We start from the raw sequence: 24251 nt of genomic DNA on the forward strand, positions 1-24251 counted from the left end.
GCTCCGGACACGCAGGCTCAGCGGCCATGGCTCACGGGCCCAGCCGCTCCGCGGCATGTGGGATCTTCCCAGACCGGGACACGAAGCCGTGTCCCCTGCATCGGCAGGCGGATTCTCAACCACTGCGCCACCAGGGAAGCCCGAGAAAGGCAACTTTTTATTTAAAAATACAATTAAAAAATATTACCCACATGTGAATTGTCTGTGACAAATACTTCATCTTCAGCAATCTTTTTTTTTTTTTTTTCGGTATGCGGGCCTCTCACTGTTGTGGCCTCTCCCGTTGCGGAGCACAGGCTCCGGACGCGCAGGCTCAGTGGCGGTGGCTCACGGGCCCAGCCGCTCATGCGGCACGTGGACTCTTCCCGGACCGGGGCACGAACCCGTGTCCCCTGCATCGGCAGGTGGACTCTCAACCACTGCGCCACCAGGGAAGCCCCAGCAATCTTTTTATTCATGACACTAGGTATTCCAGGTAAGAGACAATTCCTATCAGAGCCCATTTCTCTCTAGGAAGTGCAAACTCTTTTTTTATTTGAAGGTAACAGTTACTATTTCTCTGATCATTCCTTCCTGGATTCATTTCATGCCCCACAACATAACAGCCACTAGTGTTCCCACTTTACACCTCTTTCTCACAAATCTCATCCACTGTTATGAACTCAATTAGCACATTATATAGGTGCCTGTTGTTTCAATGCTCACCTTTATCCCAAGCTCCAGTCATACATCTGTAAATTCATCAGGCAGTGCCATTTGAATGCCCCATTACAATCCCAAAATCAGATTCAGATTAAATAGACTCTATTTTTTATTTTTTTTATTTTATTGAAGTATAGTTCATTTACAGTGTTGTGTTAATTTCTGCTGTACAGCAAAGTGACTCAGTTATACATATATATAATATATTCTTTTCCATTATGGTTAGTCACAGGCTATTGAATATAGTTCCCTGTGCTATGCAGTAGGACCTTGTTGTTTATTAAACTGACTTTAAATACCAAGTATTTGCTAGGCACTTTCTAGACATGCTTATCTCTGTCATCTAACTGCAAAATAAAAAATAAATTTAAATACATAGTCTTCTTTCACCCCATATAATGTTGCACTATTATAAGAGCTACTGTGTATTGAGCCACCTAGTGTGCTCTATGTACTGTACACGTTACCCTTTATACCAGAGATCTTTTGAATTAAAAAATAAAGGTAGGTGGTATTATTTTCATTAAAAAATATTTAGACTCAGAAAGTTTCATATGCCCAAGACTTCATATAGCAGAGAAAGGATTCAAGCCACAATTATTATGATTTCAAAGGTAAAACTCTTTCCACTACTCCTCACCACCTCCAACATTCACTGTCTTATTCTTAAAACATAGTATAGTGGTTAAGAGCATTTACTAGAGTCACCTACTTGAGTCTGAATTCTGGATGTTATACTTGCTATGCCTATGACTTGAAGTCAAGTTACTTTACTTTCCTCTGCCTCAGTTTTCTCATCTATAAAATGGAACTAATAAAAGTCCATACCTCACTGAATTATAAGAATTAAATGAAATATAAACAACCTAGTACAGTAACTGGCACATGGTAAGCTCTCAATATATTTTCCCTGGGAATCATCTAAAAGTCAGTTATGCTATCTTATTAATCCTTTATTCAAAATTCTCCTGTATCCCTTTTCATCTTTTTTACCCTTAATGTCCATGGTCCAAATATAGGAAGCTATCATGTTGAATGACTTGTCCATTGTCTATCCTAGCAACACACTCATCCTGTATCTGCAGCCACTCTGGGGCTGCACTTCTCTCCAGAATACCCGCTCTGTTCTTCTTTGTCTAATCAGATCCTACCCACCTCTCCAGGCCAAGGTCAAATTGGTGCTTAACCAAATTCTTCTCTGATTAATCCAACCAGAAGTCTTAATATCTTCTTCCCACTGAGAAACCAGGAGTTAACCTTGTTTTAGGATTGAGGCAGGGGATAGATGGGCCCCTGGGGCAAATGGTTTGAGTTCCTTCCTTGTGGACCGATACTCCGAGATGGGAATAACAGGATAGTTGAGAGAGGAGGCTGGGCACTGCCCAGATAGATGATAAGACACCACATATTTCTCACTCTCGAAGTCAGGAGACCTCCCTGACTACACATGTGCAGAAAGGCTCCTTGGGTGTCAAAAGGGGAGTAATGCTAACTGATGCCAACTGATGCTCACCACCCATAGGCCTCTTTGGTAGAATCCATCTTGGCTAAGAGATGCGCAGGCACACATGGGAAAATCCTGAGATATACCAAATATGGACTTTGAGCCAGGCAAATTAAAATGATTGGCCAAAGGAAACCAGGAAGAAATGCCCCATATAAGTGATTTAAACTGCCACGAGGGCATGACTCTCTGAGAACCCCCCACCATGTGTCTATCCACACATACTGTACTCTTTTTTCCCTAATAAATACTTTACTTGTTCACTACTTTCCGTCTTTGTGGGAATTCTCTTTCTGCAAAGCCATAGGGCCAGGACCTTGTCCCTGACCACTGGGCTAGTGGCTAGGATTCGGTGCGCTCACCGTCGTGACACGACCTCTATCACTGGCTGGGAACTGAAACCCTGCTTCAAGCCGCTGCAGGCCGAGGCCACCAGAGATCAGGATTAGATAGGGTTTAGAATTCTCAGGTGGTCTTAACCATTCCTGTGGACCTCAGATTGATAAACACTACTCATCTCTCCACACAACAGCCTTATGACATAGTTATAACCCCGTCCACTAAAGGACAGATTTCTGTGAGTCGCATCTGGCTTTAGGGAGAGAGACTCTTGGATACTTGGTCCTCTACAGAAATCATTCTCTACTTACTGTCACCATTCACTGATTAATCACAATCAGTTGTGAATATGATGCATATAATTGCTGATATTATCAAAATTTTGTGGAAAGAGAATTAGGCTGTGTATTCATCAGGGTAATTAATTCTAGCTGCTGAGGAAAACAAACTCAAATCAGTGGATTTAAAAAATTAAAGTTTATTTTTTGCTCATATTACAGTCTGCCTAGGGTCAGGTGATTTGCTGGAGATCTTGATGTATTGCTGGCTTCCAAGCAGTGAGTCAGGGATATTGATTTCCCATTACACAGCATGATTTCCCTCATGTATAGTCTCCCTCATTTCTAGGCATAGGTCAGGAGAAAATTAGACTGGGAATCATTGGAGTGGTTTATAGCTAGGGCTACATAATAGTATATCTCCATTCACATTTTACTGGCGAGATCCCAGTCACATGACCCCAACCCAACTACAACAGAAGCTGAGAATTACTTTTCTTGTGTTCCCTGGAAGAGGAAATGGAATTGATCAGCATCCAGCTTGTCTGTGACAAGGCAACAGTCTCCCCCTGACTGATAACAATTCATACAGCTCCTCTGAAGCTGTTTCTTACCTGCCCCACCTGAAAACTAGATCATGTCTTAAGACTATTCCAGTCACTCCCAGATAATAAAGTATCACTTCAGTTCCCAGAACAATCTCAGTCTAGTAATTGAAATGTCCAGTCCGAAAAAATAAAACTATGAAATCCATTTGAAACTAAAGTTTTCCTCTTTCCATCCTGCATCTCCATCATGGTGAGAAGCCAATTATGGGATAGGAAGCATGATGGGCTTCTTTTCACTAGTTGCGATTCTCGAGGCTAGGATAGGCATAGGGAAAGAACAAAGAGATCACATTCAGAAAATATCAGGCTTTAATTGTATGGTTGTAATCTAGAGCTAGTGCTCTCTGGGCATGGTAGATATTCAGTGATTTTTTTTTTTTTCCACCCTCATGAAGCACATTTGTGAGTTCTTTGGAGATTTCCCAATTAGGGACATTTGATTTCCACACCCTGGAAGTCTGCAATGTCTTCACCTTGGTTGTCTACTAATGATCCCTACCCTTTTCTTTATGAATCTAATAAACACTTTCATAATGAAGCTGACTCTTGAACCATTTATGCTTCAGACTGGCTCCCTACTCTACAATCTTTGTTGGGTCCTTGACAAATATGCATCTCTCCCTGACATCAGTGGAAACTAAGCTGTTTCCCAATGTAGATACTGGTTTTCATTCTAGCACTAGGACAATAGTCACAGCCTATACATTTTAGATTTCTCAATGGTGATTCCTTGAAACCTTTCTCAGTGTGTCTGAAGTAAGGAGAAGCATACCTTTTCCTTTATCAAAGAGCAAGTGGTGAGGAAAAAAATATTATAACATTCTCAACTACTTTCCTTCAGTATTTCTCTCAATATTGAACCTCAACCCAGGAGGTGGCTTTTTAGTCACATTGTTTGAGAAAATCTGCATAGGTAGTTTGAATCACTTTGAAATTTTGGGGGAGTGAGAGTATTGTCATATATTGCTTTGTTTCTCTGTCCTCAACCAATAGTGAGAGAATTACCAATTTAACATACTATTAGCTTAATAATAAGTAAAATTTCCAAGGAATGATTTGCTTTTAAAAAATAAATCAGAATGGACTGACGAAATGACATGTCTCATTCATTTGCATTCTGATTGGGAAAGAAAGAGGAACAATTAGAACAGTGCACTGGGCATCATATTGAGATTTTTTTCCCCAGCACTATTTATTAATAAACCTTATGTTTCCCTTTGTTTTTTTAAAGTTGATTTATAATTAACATACAATATTATATTAGCTTCAAGTGTATAGCATAGTGGTTCAACATTTTTATACGTTATGAAACGATCACCACAATAAGACCAGTTACCATCTGTCACCATACAAAATTCTTCCAATATTATTGACTGTATTCCCTATGTGTTCATTACATCCCCATGACTACTTATTTTATAGCTATAAGTTTGTACCTTTTAATCCCCTTCACCTATTTCTTCCAACTCCCCAACTCCCTCCCCTCTGGCAACCACCAGTTTGTTCTCTAGGAGTCTGCTCCTATTTTGTTTTCTGTGTTTGTATTGTTTTTTAAATTCCACATATAAGTGAAATCATACTCTATTAGTTTTTCTGTGTCTGATTTAGTTCACTTAAGCACAATACCCTCCAGGTCCATCCATGTTGTTGCAAATGCCAAAATTTCATTCTTTTTTTTTTTTTTTTTTTTTTTGCAGTATGTGTGCCTCTCACTGTTGTGGCCTCTCCCTTTGTGGAGCACAGGCTCCGGATGCGCAGGCTCAGCGGACATGGCTCATGGGCCCAGCCACTCCGCAGCATGTGGGATCTTCCCAGACCGGGGCACGAACCCATATCCCCTGCATCAGCAGGCAGACTCTCAACCACTGTGCCACCAGGGAAGCCCCTAGATTTCATTCTTTTTAATGTCTGAGTAATATTCTGTTGTGTGTGTGTGTGTATATATATACCACATCTTCATTATCCATTCTTCTATGGATAGACATTTAGGTTGCTTTCATATCTTGGCTATTGTAAATAGTGCTGCAATGAATAGGGGTATATACATCTTTTTAGAATAGTGTTTCATTTTCTTCAGATAAATACCCAGAAGTAGAATTGCTGGATCATATGGTAGTTCTATTTTTAGTTTATTTGAGGAAACTCCATACTGTTTTCCATAGTGGTTGCACCTATTTACATTCCTACCAACAGTGTATGAGGGTTCTCTTTTCTCCAAATCATCATCAACACTTGTTATTTCTTGTCTTTTTGATAAGAGCCATTCTGATAGGTATGAGATGATATCTTATTGTGATTTTGATTTGCATGTCCCTGATGATTAGTAATGGTAAGCACTTTTTCATGTGCCTATTGGCTATCTGTATGTCTTTTTTGGAAAATGTCTTTTCAGGTCCTCTAACCGTTTTTAGTTGGGTTGTTTGTTTGTTTGATGTTAAGGTGGTCAAGGGACTGAGCCCTTAACCTGTGGAATCTGATGCTATCTCCTGGTAGATAGAGTCAGAATTGAGTTGAATTGTAGGACACCCAGCTGGTGTCAGAGAATTGTTGGTAGTGTGGGAAACCCTCCCAAAACACTGGGAATTGGGAGCAGGATCACTGCAGCCTTTGAGGTCCCTCAAGTTTCCAATTTGTTTTACACCAGCCCTGCATGATTGCTGAAAGCTTTGTGATTTCTCTTTCCCCAGAAGAGGCCATAGGCTTGGGCCAAACCCAGTCCTCAGCCTGCTGTTGGAATGGGCAAATGTCCTTAGTGAGGAAAATGACTGGAGATCATCAGCTCACTTACCCAGGGCAATCCCTTCTCTGAAATTTTAACCTGGTTCCTGTTGTTCCCACAGAATCTTGCTACCATTCCGAAGTTAATCTTTCTGTCTTCTGAATAATTTCCTGATATATATATATATATATATATATACACACACACACGTATATGGCACATATATGTATATATACATATTTTACAATTTTTATCACACTGTTTTACAATTTATTTATGTCTATTTCTCTTAGTGATTATTCATGGGGATATATTATATTATTTCATTTTCACAACACCTAGCATAGTGACTGCTCTCAGTACATAATTAATAAATTTTGTTGAATTGAAATATGTTTGGTTTATGGACTAATCTGCCACTTCCTTAATTCTGACTAATTTTGGAATGTATTTTCTTAAGTTAACACATATTTTTAAAATAAGATAGAATACAAGACAGTGATGAATCAGATATGAAAACTTCCTTAAGACACTTAAAGTCTAGGGTAGAACAAAAGGCATAATGACACCTCTGAAGTGTCTCCATTCACAGAGGGTTTTTTATTAATTGTCTGAGGGGTGAGGAGTTTCTGGGTGGTACATTTCCATTTCATAACTCTCTTCTATCTCTTTCTCCTGGATTCCATTTCTTCTTTTTCCCATCAGGCTTGAGAATTTCAGAAATGTAGAGCAAGCCCTCTAGCTACATGTTTACTTAAGAAAAAGTTCTGTATAGGATTGTTTCTCAAAATTGAGTAAAATATAAATCTCCCTTAAAAGGAAAATATTTTCATGGATTTCTAGTGTTGTCTTAACTTGTTTTTATTATAATGTTAATAAAATATGTTTAAGAATAAGAGTAGGTATAAACTCACTAGCTCTTTTAGAACTAAAACACCAAAACACATTTATAGATTATATACATAAATGTAGGACTTATTTTATTAGAATTAAAATGTTAATTAAATGTGATAGATGATGTCATTTTTGAAATTTAAATGCCAATTTTGAATTTAATAGCACAAATATGCATTTGCTCTTTTTTTTTTTTTTTTTTTTTTTTTTGTGGTACGCGGGCCTCTCACTGTTGTAGCCTCTCCCGTTGTGGAGCACAGGCTCCGGACGCGCAGGCTCAGCGGCCATGGCTCACGGGCCCAGCCGCTCCGCAGCATGTGGGATCTTTCCGGACCGGGGCACGAACCCATGTCCCCTGCATCGGCAGGTGGACTCTCAACCACTGCGCCACCAGGGAAGCCCTGCATTTGTTCATTTTATGTTTTACTTTCTGTTTGTTTTCCTTTCTATTTATTTTATTATTGAAGTATAGTTGATTTACAATGTCATGTTAGTTTCAGGTGTACAGCACATTGATTCAGTTTATATATATATATATAATATATATACAATTTTTCAGATTCTTTTCCCTTATAGGTTATTACAAAATATTGAGTATAGTTTCCTGTGCTGTGCTATAGAGTAGGTCCTTATTGGTTATCTATATGTTTTACTTTCTGTTTACTTGATTTTATTCTTTTGAATGGCTCAGACTAATTTTTGGATATTTTTCACTATCCCTATCATTTTAATTTCATTTTTAATAGAAACATGTTTGTAACTACCAAAACATTATTTTAGTGGGCCAATTAATGTTGCATTGTAAAGTGTAATACTGGAAAAATTAAAGGACCATTTAAAAAATTTTCTGCATTTTATATTTACTACTATACATAGTGCCAATGAACTTGTATAAGTTGGTATGTAGAAACAAATGATCTGCCCAATGTATTTGCTTGCAACTTGATTTGACTGTTGGGGCACAGATCAGTGTGAGTTCAATATGACCTATTAACATGATGCTATGACAATTTTCAGCTGTCACAGCACCAAACTGATTATAAATCCAAAAGAAAACCAGGGCACAGAATTAATTTTTAATTTGGTTCTCTAGATGATCAGTTTTTTCCTGTGTTTGGTTTCCAAGATTTAATGAGACTTCACTGCTGCATCTTAGAAGTGTCTAGGAAACCTGCTTGAGTACTATATCCATCAAGACATTTTCTCACTCTTGGTCATTGCTGGAATTAACACACTATATGCTGAAGAAATCACTTTATTTCTTGTCTTGAGAAAAGGAAAGATGGCATAGTAGCATTTGCCACCTAAGTACTTTCCACTCAAAATATAATGCTTGCTGGAACTCTTTCTCCTTTTACCGGCTTTCCCTGTATTGGCCAAAAGAATTCCCTGTCTCCATTTAGTCCTACAAGAGTCTCGACACACAGTCCTCCAATCCTTGGCTCTCTCTGTGTTGCATCCCTGACTTGTTACATGCATGCAATTAATTATAATTAAAGGTAATTCTCTCTCTAAGAGATTTTTATAAGATATAATTGTATAAGATTTCAAATAAGTGAGATTCCTTTCATTTAGGATATCTGAAAAGATATATTGAAATATAACGAATGATAGCTGTACTAACAATCACATCATTGAGGTTGTTGTAGTAGTCATTTTCTTGTTCCCCTGATCCCTAGCTAGCATTCAGTTTTATCCCCATTTCCTACTAGAGTCTCTCTGCTTGATCACCAAGATCAGGGTCTACACAAAGCCGTGTGGCAGCTTTGTGCAAATAAAAGAAAGGTGCCCCCTTCTCCAGGTGAATGCAGCCCAGCACCAGATTGCACCGTTTGATAAACAGGGCACATGCTGGTTTTGAGCCCCCATTTCTTCCCTTGGTTGAGTGCCCCTGTTCAAGGTGTAACATGCGCAATTGTCTATGGTGACCTCGACCATCATTTACTTAGATATTGTAACATGAATCAGTTTAGACTAATAAAATACAAGGATACATTAATGGAGGCTTTGGGAAATACAATTATTTTTCTTCTATGGAAGCTATTAAAAAAGACACTGGGTCCCATTGGACATGAATAAGAAAGATATAGCCTTAGTTAATGCAGGTTACTGTCATATGACCATAAGATCTTGGGACCAGCCCCAATAGGAAGCTATATTGGTATACAACATACAAACACACAGAAATGTCTCAAATACAATACAGGTTTGTTCCTAACTTATATCAAGTCTAAGTTTTTTATTGCTGACATCCAGTCAAAAATTGCCAGCACCCAACATGTTCTCTGTGTCCCTATAAACATTGTTGAGCTTTGCTCTGGGATGATGCTATGTTAGAAACAGTTTTATCCTTTTGGGATTTACTTTTAATATTTGTTAGGAAGAACTAGAGAGCATTTAATTTCGAGCTAATTTAGTCCTACTGCTGAGACAAGAGCCTTCTGAAAACTCTACCTAATACCCCATGAATTATGAGGGTTTTCAGCCTAGCTGGTGAGAAGACACACTAATTTCAGCCCTGTGTGAGCTCCAGGTACTGTGCCTTCTAGAACATTCTTTTTCCAGGCCCCAATAGTTTCCTTACACTTGATGATCAGTACTTTGCTGAACACTCAAGGGGTTCCCTCTGCATATCTCCCAAGGTCTTTCTCTTTGGGCAGCTCTGCCCTTTACAGTACTTTATCCTGTGAACTCTGGCTGCCTTGGTACCCCAGACTCCCATCCTCCTCCAGACAGTGTGCTGGGCCCTGCCTGAAGTCTCACTGCCTGAGCCATGTCCCAGAACCTCTCTCTCGATGGTTGTAGGGGCTTGCCTTATTTACAGTTTCTCAGTTTCTCAGTGATCACTGTTCTTCACTGCCTGATGTCTATGACCAATGCCTTGAAAACCATTGTTTCAAATATTTTGTCCAATTTATTGATTGGTTCAGGAAGGACGGTAAATCTAATCTCTTAACTTCATCCCAGTTAGAAGCGGAAGTGCCCAAGCTCCTTACATCTCGTGGCTCCTCCATTCTCAATACAAAGCTTGCAAGATCTCTGTGCTCTTTTCCATCAAGCCATGGAAAGAGAAAGAGCATGGAGGATCACATGCAGGTAATTTTTATGAGTCATGTCTGAAAGGGGTTGCTCATGTCTGTGCCATCTCCCTGGCCAGACATCGATCACATGGCCAAACTGAGAAAGGAAATGGTTTTTGGTGAACGGCTAGCCAGTTTCTGCCACATTGCACTTTTATGGGCACCAAATACCTATTTTACTCTTCCTTCCACATAATAGAAGACACTTATTCTGTGTCAAGGGAGATAGCCATCCAGGTATTTATGATCTTTGGGTGATGCTCTTTCTTCTCCATTGAGTCTGAATATACCTCTAATTATCTTGCAGCATATGGAACAACAAATTAAATTATTTGCTCCCCCATGCCCACTCAATATAAAGTATTGGAGAAGAGATGGGTTAGCTACAGCTCAAACTTCCGTTCAGACCAAGAAAAAAGTGGGATTCTACTAAAGTCAGTGGCCCATAGCAATGGTGAACATTCTGTCAGGCAGGCTTGAGGAGGCCCCTTTCCTCTAACAAATGGGGAGGTTCTAGATTTTATTCTGCTTTCTGAAAAGAACTTTTTCAGCTGTTGTTTCCTGCAGGCCCTGAGTCCTCCTTCTGGGAGGTACTTCCTTATTAATTATCCTCCCTGACCTTTTATGGTGACAGCTGAAATTAGTTTGGGAGCAGTCCTTTCTCAGGGGTTGCATAGATGTCATACTTCTTTTCTGTTCGTGAAATTTTGGAGCCTGTATGTGTTTGAGGCATGTGTGGTCAAGATATCTTTAGTATTAGTTCATGACTTCTGTGTGTAGCCCATGCATGATTCTGCATGCTTTCTCCTTCCACAGGCTATTATATTTTTGCTACTTCTTCTTGGCCAGAACTCAGTCACATAACCAAACCTAACTGTGAGGAAGGCTAGGAAATCATACAGTCCACTTGCATCATCAGGAGAAGGAGCTAAAAACTTTGGTGAACAGCTAACCAGTTTCTGCACAGACACCAATACTGTGGAAGGTAGAGTAGGAAGATTGGAAGAATGGAATCCTTGATATCCTTGAGCTACTCAATCAAGTGTCACTATATCACCAGATTTTTCAGTGATGTTAGCTAACATTCTTTTTATTGCTGAAGAGTTTTAGTTGGATTTTCTACTACTTGCCGTGCCAAATATTGTAATTAATACAGTTGCCAGTTGAATTTTCCATTAACATCATCTAACAAACACCCCCGATGACTTCCTGTTATCTATATGTGTAAAGCACAGTCGGAATGTTTAATGCTTGGGTTTCCAATAAAGTATCTGATGTATCAGGCTTGCATCCTGGGAGATTCGGTTTGGTCCAAGGGATGAGGCTTCAAAATATATAAGACAAGAGTTTGGGGGCAGGCTAATTCTAGGTTTGAGAGTTAATCTTGTAGTAGGAATGTGGTATGGGATGTTCCACTAGGGTCTCAGAATCTATAACCACATCTTTGAACTTCCCTAGAGCAGAAGAAAATCTACAGATTAGTCTCTGGTGCAGACTTGACTTCAGTTTTTTGTCTGTTTGCTTTTTCCAGCTGAGAGATCAGCTGAGTCCTAATCACACTTCTTGGTGATACCCAATCTGAACTCATGTCTTAAACTAAATTCAAACAACCTTACTTTCCAAGGCCAAAATAGAGCTAAGCATAGTTTCACTTTCTGGTGTCTGCCTCCCTTTGTTTCCTTTATAAGAAGAGAAGCTCATTTTCCCATTTCCTTTTTCTGCTTTTGGGAATCATTCATTCATTCGACAAATGTTTACTGAATGTCTACTGTGTATCAGACTCAGCAATGTAGAGAAAAGCCAGATTGAGCAACTTCCATAAATCAGGAAGGAGAAAAGCTCATAGAGCATTCGGGCAATATCTAGAATGGTACAGTGATATTAAGGGAAAAAAATATAGGCTTTGAAGTCAGATACTATTGAGTTTAATCTCCAATTTAATTACTTACAAACTGTGTTAATTATGAAATTAAGCTATCCTTTTCTGTGCTTCAATTTCTTCATTGTAAAAATGTGGATAATACCGTTATTTCAAGGTTAGATTAATAGCTAAATGGTACAGATTTAGTGAAAATGCTTGGCACAGAGTAGGGGTATAATGAACCCTCCCTTTTCTCCTCTTTTTTTTTTCTTTCTTCTCTCTCACCTTCCCTCTATTTTCTTTTACCTTCTCTTCTTCATTTTCTGTTTTCCTTCCTTCTTTTCCAACACCCTAATTTCCTAACTACCTTTTGCAGGTAAACATGCTAATGGCTAAATTTCCATCCTCCAAGATTAAATTGAAATCCCAACAAATACTCCTCAGCACAAATACTCTGGATTATATGCCCTTTAAATATCTAATCAAGACTATAAATAAAAATATCCCTTATGAAATCTGTACTTCCTTTCCTTCCTAGACTACTGCATGGATCGTTTTTTCTTCTGACTCTAAAAGTAACACATCACTGGCCAAATGGGATGATGTCTATTGCTACTTCCCAGACATATCATGGGAGGGTTACTGTAGAGAGCAACCAGACATCCAAAATAATAATCACAAAGGGCTAAAAACTTTAAAAAATGGCAGCACAAAACATTTTAATGGAAGACAGAAAAGCATGAGGATTTAGTAAAGTTTCTAAAGCTGTTTATTTATCTAATTGACCATACTTGATAAAAAAAATTACTATTTGGATCTATTTCATTTTAACAAATAATTATAATAGGTGAATAATGAAAATAAATAGGTTTGTTTGATTCTATTTGCTGTACCTTCATCTTGAAATACAGTATTCATTTTAGTGCTCTAGAAATTGAGTATATAATATATTATCATATATTACATGTAGCATTTTATAAAGGATATTTTTGTGTAATTTATTTGTTGAATATCACCCCAAATTCAATCTTTAACTAAAAAAAACCTTTTAGTCTTTATTAAAACGTGTGAAATGCTTTGATGCATTCAAGATAAAGAGTGCTAAGTACTAAGTATAATTAGATGTAGAAAATTTGCATGTGCTAAAAATTATGTTCAAACACCACATTGATTTTTTGTAAAATTCACATTTTGGATGAACTCCGAAAATATATGAAAGATAATTTATATAGCTCAAGAAGACTATTTTTATTACTCCCTATTTAATTTTGAAAAAAAAAAGCAGAGGTTTTATTATCTTTTGAAATCGAAATGATATTTTCTTAACATGTCATTTCCTGTGATACATCACTTCCTACGTAATATGTTAAAAATAAGAAAAAAAACTCATTAGGACTCTAGTGATGTTATATTTAACAAGCTCTATTTGGGTTGAAAAGTGATAATTTGCTAAGCTTCGTCTTAGATACACTTTTAAGGGACAGTGATCTGACTGTTTGGAAAAAATGTATTTCATAAAGTTTGAAATGAAGGAAATCACCATTATGTAAACAAGTAGAATTAAGAAATCAAGGTATATATATAGTATTGTTATAACTGTATTTATATATCTACATATTACATATACATTCCAAAAATATAAATTAATAATAAAATAACATGCAATATAATGTTGGCAGTGATTGTGTTAGATGATGAAATTATGGCTGATTTATTTTTTCTACTTTTTATATTTTCCAAACTTCCTGAAAAATGCACCTATATGAGTGTATAATAGAAAAAGAAAAATAGCTACTATTTGTCTCAGAGAGTGGTGAATGAAAATTCAACATTTAATATATGTATTAGCAGAAGAATTTATGATTTGCTAGTAAGTCTCCAAAAATAAATTTTCTTTTTGGTAATTATATTTTGTTCCTTCAAAAGGTGGACAATAGTATGTTACAGATTTGTGAAGAGAAGTTCAGAAAATTATTACTATTAAGCAATAATAGTTCATATTTTTTGAGCACCTACTAATTTAACGCATTAAAGTAGTACTCAGAACAACTATATAAACTAGCACTATTTTTATCTCCATTTTACAGTGGAAGAAACTGAGGCACAGAGAAGTTAAGTGTCTTGCCCATGGTCACACAGCTAATAAATGTCAGCAGCAGAATGAACCCAGGTGGTTTGGCTCCCGGGTCAAACTGAACCAGTATCCTCTGTCTGCACGTACCAAATATGTGCTCTGTGCTCTGAAGTTTTGATTTTGCATCATTGCTTCATGGAAAGGATGAATACTTCAGATCTAGATGGTTCTGGGTTTAAATCCCAGTTCAAGTATTCACATGTACTATATATATATATATATATATATTTTTTTTTTTTTTTTTTTTTTTTTTTTTTTTTTTTTGCGGTACGCGGGCCTCTCACTGCTGGGGCCTCTCCCGTTCCGGAGCGCAGGCTCCGGACGCGCAGGCTCAGCGGCCATGGCTCACGGGCCCAGCCGCTCCGCCGCATGTGGGATCTTCCCGGACCGGGGCATGAACCCGTGTCCCCTGCATCGGCAGGCAGACTCTCAGCCACTGCGCCACCAGGGAAGCCCCACATGTACTATATTTTTGGAAAAGGGATCTAGCCTCTCAACCTGGGTTTCTTCATAAATAAATGGCAATAATGGTATTAGTCAGCCATAAAAAAGAATGGGCTTGAATTACATACTGGATACAGACATGAAAAAATCTCCAAGACACATTGTTAAGTGACTTCCCCACGATTATACAGGTAGTGAGTGGTAGAGCCACAGTTCAAACTTAGGTCTGCTTGAGGCAAAAGCAGCATGTGTTTTAGACTTACAGAGGAGCTGGGGAATCAATTCTAGTTGGCAGAGTTCAGTGATGCTTTCTTAGAGGAAGTTGAATTCTTTTTGTCTTTTAGGTTTATAGTATGAGCTATAGAGTTCTTTTAGCCCTATAGCATAAGCCTTATATTTAGTTTTACAGTAGAGTATTGGTATTGTCTTATAGCAGAGTTCTTTTCCTCTTATAGTATGGGCAATAGGAGTATTAAGAAGTTATAACTAGGGCTTCCCTGGTGGCGCAGTGAGAGGCCCACGTACCGCAAAAAAAAAAAAAGAAGTTATAACTTACTTTTGTATAGAGATCTCTTCAATTTCCTAAATGATTGCTTAGTCATTTATCTGATTTGAATTTTACAGCCAGGGAGGATGATAATATTAATCACATTTTACTGCTAAAGAATCTGAGGATCAGAGAGATACAATGATTGCTCAAGGTCACACTCCAAGTGAGTTATAGAGCTGAGACTAGACCCAGTAATTTGTCTTTTTCAGTGGAATTTGAAGAAACATGAATGCAAAGTTGAGAGTTACCACTGGCCTCCCGACTTAGTATGCCCCAGGGATCTGTTATATATGTTTCCTTCTCTCAGCCAAAATGACCATTACTTTCCTTGCTGGGACCCATAAATATAACCTTTTAATAATGCTTGTCAGCCCAGTGTTCCAAATCTTGTTTTTTCCTAGTTCTGCTAACTTCTCTGTATAATAAATGCCAGGCAGCACTAGCTAATTAGCAAACAGCAGACAATGCACATTGATACATAACTCTTATTCTTCCAAGGCTCCTATTTACTGCCAGTGACTTGTGACCTCACTGTGAACCCAGATGCCATAAAGCTACCACTGTGATTGTGGTTACAATACATGTAATCTTCTTAGCCTTAGTTGAAACTGTGAAAATCCCTTTCATCTTCAATTATTATTTATTTGGCCCATTACTCTAGAGGGCAAGGGGCTGTCTAATCCCCCAGGCTGAGCCTCAGGAATCGGTTTTAGTGGGAAAGAATGCCAGCCTTGCATACCAGGAGCTTGGAAGACTGGGCCATGGAGCAGAGAGGCCATGACCCCGATGGGGCTGGAGATGGGGAAGATTCAGGACCTTGCTTGTCTGATGGATATTTTCCAAGGGAGCTCCTTTAAAAATGACTCAAGAAAAGTTCCTGGCAATGTAAAATTTTCCTAAATGGAAGAGAATTAACAAAATGTAAAACCTTTTATTAAAATAACAATGATAGGGCTTCCCTGGTGGCGCAGTGGTTGCGCGTCCGCCTGCCGATGCAGGGGAACCGGGTTCGCGCCCCAGTCTGGGAGGATCCCACATGCCGCGGAGCGGCTGGGCCCGTGGGCCATGGCCGCTGGGCCTGCGCGTCCGGAGCCTGTGCTCCGCAACGGGAGAGGCCACAACAGAGGGAGGCCCGCATACCACAAAAAAAAAAAAAAATAAATAAAATAAAATAAAATAACAATGATATATAAACTGAGGTGCTAAGAGTGACCAAGGAGGCACTGGTTCAGGGGATTCAGCTGATTGAAATACTGCCTTCCCAAAGTATCTCAAGTTGGCAAAGCCAAGGTGTGCTCATTGAAGAGGTACAGACTCTATCCCAGAACAGCTGAGAATGTTGGAAGATGTGTTTAGCAAGACCATATGCCCAGATTGAATTACCTCGGAGGAACTCAGCTTTAATGAGTCAGTGGTAAAGCCTTGGCTGAAGTACTGTTTCATCAAATGGAAGAAGCAGCAGCAAAAAACCTAACACTTGTCCTATGGGGCCTGGAGTTTTAGACGTATATGGCCCTGATCTTCCTGAGACTTCTGGAGGTCCTCGTGCCATTTTGTTTTTGGAATTTATCATGGAATTATCAGCTTCAAGAAATCTAACAGGCAAGTCTGGGGGGGCCTCTGATCCTCCCTTTGTCTCTGTTCCCTATAACATAAGCCAATTTGTGCAACAGTATGCCTTACCTGGCGAAGATGATCCCAGCTGTCTAGATAAGCATCTCTTCTCCAAGGCTCACTGGCTGAAGGAGGCTGCCACCAGTCAGTATGACTTCTAACTCAGGAACCCTGCTGCTGACAAAGATCTGGAATCCAGACGCTGATCAACAGAAAGATATTTCCAAACAACTTTACTGGTTAGACTTAGTTTAAACAGACCAAAGCTAAGGGTTTTTTTTGTTTTGTTTTTTTTAGCAAGAACAACAAAAAAAACTCCTACCTTTCCTCATTGTCACATTTTCTGTATTTCCTTTGAGTTCTTCCTAACCCAACTTTCTGAAATAAAGATGGTCATTTGATGGGTGGGGGCAAGGGATTATTGGGGAACAGCAGAAACAAGTCACTTTTTCCTGCCTCCCAGCTTTCCCCAAGTTAAGTTTACCTCAACGAAAGGGTCTTCCAACAATAATACAATTTAAGAATTCCTGCTCCCCACAGGCCATCTATTACCTGTTTCACAAAACACCTAGGTTATTTCTGAGGCCTGGGCACATTAGGGCTTGCACGTCCATACACAACCTACAATTCCAGTGCTGTTTAAACACTTCCAACGTGGGGCACTGGTGGGTGGGAAGTGCTGGGTAGTAAATTTTCCAATAATTCTTAGGAAGCTGTCATGAGATTGTTACGAGAAGTCAACTGAATTGATCAAGCTGTATATTTATGCTTTAGGAAGCTGTCACATTTCTTTAAAAAGTAGATAAATAGATCTAAACATCTCTTGGAAATCGACTAATAACATACTCTCAATGGAAGACTTGGAAAAGCAAGCTGAGGAAATCTTCCAGAAAGTAGAATAATGAGACAAAAAGAACAAAACAGTAATTGTAAAAAGTCTTAATAATGCTGGTCTAGAGTTAGATTAGTTAGAAAAAGGCAGAAAGAAATGTCTAAGAAATAATGTAACAATGCTTCTGGAAAATCACGTGCATGAGTATCTAGGTGTCAGAAATTATTTAGTGACTTAAACAAAGTATATTATGTAAAATTTCAAAATGCCAAATGTAAATAACAATAAATAGTAAATCCTAAAAGATTTCCAAAATAATTATACATTAATTTTCACCAATTTTTAAGTCAGTATATGTATATTGTAGAGAATTTAGAAAAGCATAAAGAACAAAAGTCACCAATAAGTCTATCATTCATATTTCGTTAAGTTTCCTTCCAGCTATATGTATAATCATGCACATATGTTTGCAAAATAGGGATGAATATATATATGTATATATACATATTTGTTTCATACGTAATTCTATACTTTGCTTTTTCCAAAATAATGTTATAGTCTAAACATTACATGGCTCTAAATAGTCTTCATAAACATGACGTTTAATGGCTATAAATATTAAATTTTATGGATATGACATTGCCTTTTAACCAATTTTCTATTCGTTGGTACTCAGATTGCTGCTAAAAATAGTGCTGCTTTAAATAGCTGGTGCATAAATCTTTGAAAGACTGTCTGATTATTTCTTTAGGATGGATTCTTACACAAGCAGAGTAACTGTTTAAATGGCATGAACTATTCATTGGATAATTATGCCTACATTTAGGACTCAGTGCATATGGCCAGGTTATCTTTGAGAAGGTCTGAACAATTTAGAGAAGATATTCAAAGGGGGTTGCAGGGGTGTGAGGTGAAGTGACCAGGTTGACTTGGGAGTTAGTAGCAGAGTCACAAATGGAACACAGTCCTTAAAACTTCCAGTCCAGCAGACTTTGGACCCCCCGCCCCCTTCCCATTGCTTTCTGTAGAAGCTGGCAGCAATGCTCAAATTCCTTGTAGAAAAAGACAGGCAGCATATAGCACCCAGGACTCAGAGTGTTTGGCAGTAATAGAAGACATAGTTTCACATCGTTCGTATTTTCCATTGTCATTAAAACATTTACTGAGAGTCTGTGCCAGTCAGGTTGTAAACGAAAGTGGGGTCTGGCTGCTGGCCACTCAAAAGACAATAAAGAGGCCAGGTTGGTTGACTCCTGAGGAGGACCTTCAAGATGGTGGAGGAGTAAGACATGGAGATCACCTTCCTCCCCACAAATACATTAGAAATACATCTACATGTGGAACAACTCCTACAGAACACCTACTGAACACTGGCAGAAGACCTCACACTTCCCAAAAGGCAAGAAACTCCCCTACATACCTGGGTAGGGCAAAAGAAAAAAGAAAAAACAGAGACAAAAGAATAATGATGGGAACTGCACCTCTGGGAGGGAGCTGTGAAGGAGGAAAAGTTTCCACACACTAAGAAGCCCCTTCACTGGCGGAGACGGGGAGTTGGTGGGGGGAAGCTTCAAGCCACAGAGGAGAGTGCAGCAACAGGGGTGCAGAGGGCAAAGCGGAGAGATTCCCGCACAGAGGATCGGTGCCAACCAGCACTCACCAGCCTGAGAGGCTTGTCTGTTCACCCGCCGGGGCAGGTGGGGCTGGGAGCTGAGGCTGGGGCTTTGGAGGTCAGATGCCAGGGAGAGGACTGGGGTTGGCTGTGTGAACACAGCCTGAAGGGGGCTAGTGCGCCACAGCTAGCCGGGAGGGAGTCCGGGAAAAACTCTGGAACTGCCTAAGAGGCAAGAGACAAGTGTTTCGGGGTGTGTGAGGAGAGGAGATTCAGAACACCACCTAAATGAGCTTCAGAGATGGGGCGCGAGCCATGGCTATCAGCGCAGACACCAGAAATGGGCATGAAACGCTAAGGATGCTCTTGCAGCCACCAAGAATCCTGTGTGCAAGCACATGTCACTATCCACACTTGCTGTCCTGGGAGGCTGTGCAGCCCGCCACTGCCAGGGTCCCGTGATCCGGGGACGACTTCCCCAGGAGAACACACGGCGCGCCTCAGGCTGGTGCAACGTCACGCCAGCCACTGCTGCCACAGGATCACCCTGCATTCCGTACCCCTCCCTCCCCCCAGTTTGAGTGAGCCAGAGCCCCCTAATCAGCTGCTCTTTTAACCCCCTCCTGTCTGGGCTAAGAACAGACACCAGAGGGCAACCTACATGCAGAGGCGGGGCCAAATCCAAAGCCGAACCCCAGGAGCCGTGTGAACAAAGAAGAGAGAAAGGGAAATTTCTCCATGCAGACTAAGGAGCAGCTGATTAAATCTCCACAATCAACTTGAGGTACCCTGCATCAGTGGAATATGTCAATACACAACGGATCATCCCAAAATTGAGGCTGTGGACTTTGGGAGCAACTGTAGACTTGGGGTATGCGGAATGCAACAGACTAGGTTCTGATTTTTATGTTTATCTTAGTATAGTTTCTAGTGCTTGTTATCATTGGTGGATTTGTTTATTGGTTTGGTTGCTCTCTTTTTTAAAAAAAATTGTTTTTTTTTTATTTTAATAATTTTTTTAATTTTAATAACTATTTTATATTATGCCTTTTTTCCCCTCCCTTTTCTTCTGAGCCGTGTGGCTGACAGGCTCTTGGTGCTCTGGCTGGGTGTCAGGCCTGAGCTTCTGAGGTGGGAGGGCTGAGTTAAGGACATTGGACCACCAGAGACCTCCGGCTCCATGTAATATCCATCAGTGAGAGCTCTCCCAGAGATCTCCATCTCAATGGTAAGACCCAGCTGCACTTAATGACCAGCAAGCTCCAGTGCTGGACACCCTATGCCAAACAACTAGCAAGACAGGAACACTACCCCACCCATTAGCAGAGAGGCTGCTTAAAATCATAATAAGCTTACAGACACCCCAAACACACCACCAGATGTGGTCCTGCCCACCAAAAAGACAAGATCCAGCCTCATTCACCAGAACACAGGCACCAGTCCCCTCCACCAAGAAGCCTACACAACCCACTGAACCAACCTTACCCACTTGGGGCAGACACCAAGAACAATAGGAACTACGAACCTGTAGCCCAAGAAAAGGAGACTACAAACACAGAAAGTTAAGCAAAATGAGAAGACAGAGAAATACACAGCAGATGAAGAAGCAAAGTAAAAAACCCACCAGACCAAACAAATGAAGTGGAAATAAGCAGTCTACCTGAAAAAGAATTCAGAGTAATGATAGTAAAGATGATCCAAAATCTTGGAAATAGAATGGAGAAAATACAAGAAACGTTTAACAAAGACCTAAAGAGCAAATAAACAATGATGAACAATACAATAAATGAAATTTAAAATTCTCTAGAAGGAATCAATAGCAGAATAACTGAGGCAGAAGAAAAGATAAGTGACCTAGAATATAAAATAGTGGAAATAACTACCACAGAGCAGGATAAAGAAAAAAGAATGAAAACAATTGAGAACAGTCTCAGAGACCTCTGGGACAACATTAAACGCACCAACATTCGAATTATAGGGGTCCCAGAAGAGGAAGAGAAAAAGATATTAAAAGCAGCAAGGGAAAAGAAACAAATAGCATACAAGGGAATCCCCATAAGGTTAACAGCTGATCTTTCAGCAGAAACTCTGCAAGCCAGAAAGGAGTGGCAGGACATATTTAAAGTGATGAAAGGGAAAAACCTACAACCAATATTACTCTACCCATCAAGGATCTCACTCAGATTTGACAGAGAAATTAAAACCTTTACAGATAAGCAAAAGTTAAGAGAATTCAACAGAACCAAACCAGCTTTACAACAAATGCTAAAGGAACTTCCTTAGGGAGGAAACACAAGAGAAGGAAAAGACCTACAATAACAAACCCCAAACAATTAAGAAAATGGTAATAGGAACATACATATCGATAATTACCTTAAATGTAAATGGATTAAATGCTTCAACCAAAAGACATAGACTGGCTGAAGGGATACAAAAATAGCACGCGTACATATGCTGTCTACAAGAGACCCACTTCAGACCTAGGGACACATGCAGAGTGAAAGTGAGGGGATGCAAAAAGATATTACATGCAAATGGAAATCAAAAGAAAGCTGGAGTAGCAATTCTCATATCAGACAAAATGGACTTTAAAAGAAAGATTATTACAAGAGACAAAGAGGAACACTACAAAATGATCAAGGGATCAATCGAATAAAAAGATATAACAATTGTAAATATTTATGCACCCAACATAGGAGCACCCCAATACATAAGGCAAATGCTAACAGCCATAAAAGGGGAAATTGACAGTAATGCAATAATAGTAGGGGACTTTAACACCCCATTTTCACCAATGGACAGGTCATCCAAAATTAAAATAAATAAGAAAACACAAGCTTTGAATGACACATTAGATCAGATGGACTTAATTGACATTTATAGGACACTCCATCCAAAAATAACAGAATACACTTTCTTCTCAAGTGGTCATGGAACATTCTCCAGGATAGATCATATCTTGGGTCACAAATCAAGCCTTGGTAAATTTAAGAAAATTGAAATCATATCAAGTATCTTTTCCGACCACAATGCTATGAGACTAGATATCAATTACAGGAAAACAACTGTAAAAAATAAAAACACATGGAGGCTAAACAATACACTACTAAATAACCAAGAGATCACTGAAGAAATCAAAGAGGTAATCAAAAAATACCTAGAAACAAATGACAATGAAAACACCATGACCCAAAACCTATGGGATACAGCAAAAGCAGTTCTAAGAGGGAAGATTATAGCAATACAATCCTACCTCAAGAAACAAGAAACATCTCAAATAAACAACCTATCCTTACACCTAAAGCAATTAGAGAAAGAAAAACAAAAAAAACCCCCAAAGTTAGGAGAAGGAAAGAAATAATAAAAATCAGTTCAGAAATAAATGAAAAAGAAATGAAGGAAACAATAGCAAAGATCAATAAAACTAAAAGCTGGTTCTTTGAGAAGATAAACAAAATTGATAAACCATTAGCTAGACTAATCACGAGAAAAAAGGAAAAGATTCAAATCAACAGAACTAGAAATGAAAAAGGAGAAGTAACAACTCACACTGCAGAAATACAAAGGATGATTAAAAATCTTCCAACAAACAAAAGCCCAGGACCAGATGGCTTCACAGGCAAATTCTATCAAACATTTAGAGAAGAGCTAACACCTATCCTTCTCAAACTCTTCCAAAATTTGCAGAGGGAGGAACATTCCCCAACTCATTCTATGAGGCCACCATCACCCTGATATCAAAACCAGACAAAGGTGTCACAAAGAAAGAAAACTACAGACCAATATCACTGAAGAAAATAGATGCAAAAATCCTCAACAAAATACTAGCAAAAAGAATCCAACAGCACATTAAAAGGATCATACACCATGATCAAGTGGGGTTTATCCCAGGAATGCAAGGATTCTTCAATATACGCAAATCAATCAATGTGATACACCATAATAACAAATTGAAGGATAAAAACCATATGAGCATCTCAATAGATGCGGAAAAAACTTTTGACAGAATTCAACACCCATTTATGATAAAAACCATGCAGAAAGTAGGCATAGAGGGAACTTTCCTCAACATAATAAAGGCCATATATGACAAACCTACAGCCAACATCATTCTCAATGGTGAAAAACTGAAACCATTTCCACTAAGATCAGGAACAAGAAAAGGTTGCCCAATCTCACCACTCTTATTCAACATAGTTTTGGAAGTTCTAGCCACAGCAATCAGAGAAGAAAAAGAAATAAAAGGAATCCAAATAGGAAAAGAAGAAGTAAAGCTGTCACTGTTTGCAGATGACATGATACTATACATAGAGAATACTAAAGATGCTACCAGAAAACGACTAGAGCTAATCAATGAATTTGGTAAAGTAGCAGGATACAAAATTAATGCACAGAAATCTCTGGCATTCTTATACACTAATGATGAAAAATCTGAGAGTGAAATTAAGAAAACACTCCCATTTACCACGGCAACAAAAAGAATAAAATATCTAGGAATAAACCTACCATAATAACAAATTGAAGGATAAAAACCATATGAGCATCTCAATAGATGCGGAAAAAACTTTTGACAGAATTCAACACCCATTTATGATAAAAGCCCTCCAGAAAGTAGGCATAGAGAGAACTTACCTCAACATAATAAAGACTATATATGACAAAACCACAGCCAACATCATTCTCAATGGTGAAAAACTGAAAGCATTTCCTAATGACTCTACTACCCAAAGCAATCTACAGATTCAATGCAATTCCTATCAAACTACCAATGGCAACTTTCACAGAACTAGAACAAAAATTTGACAGTTTGTATGGAAACACAAACTCCCCCGAATAGCCAAAGCAATCTTGAGAAAGAAAAATGGAGCTGGAGGAATCAGGCTCCCTGTCTGCAGACTATACTACAAAGCTACAGCAATCAAGACAGTATGGTACTGGCACAAAAAGAGAAATATAGATCAATGGAACAGGATAGAAAACCCAGCAATAAACCCACACACATATGGTCACCTTATTTTTGATAAAGGAGGCAAGAATATACAATGGAGAAAAGACAGCCTCTTCAATAAGTGGTGCTGGG

At 39.0% G+C, this 24251-nt stretch overlaps 1 long non-coding RNA gene across 1 annotated transcript in view; it reads right to left on the reverse strand.

Annotated features, from left to right (window-relative positions):
• LOC102974272 (uncharacterized) overlaps positions 1-24251 on the reverse strand; it is a 44952-nt gene that overhangs the window by 8985 nt on the left and 11716 nt on the right. The window contains exons 2-3 of the long non-coding RNA XR_448891.3: positions 17050-17105; positions 16797-16929 (exon numbers count right to left, since the gene is read on the reverse strand). This is a non-coding gene — a long non-coding RNA (uncharacterized lncRNA). The remainder of the gene's footprint in view (positions 1-16796; positions 16930-17049; positions 17106-24251) is intronic.

Source organism: Physeter macrocephalus, chromosome 16 (assembly GCF_002837175.3).
Source record: "Physeter macrocephalus isolate SW-GA chromosome 16, ASM283717v5, whole genome shotgun sequence".
NCBI lineage: Eukaryota > Metazoa > Chordata > Mammalia > Artiodactyla > Physeteridae > Physeter > Physeter macrocephalus.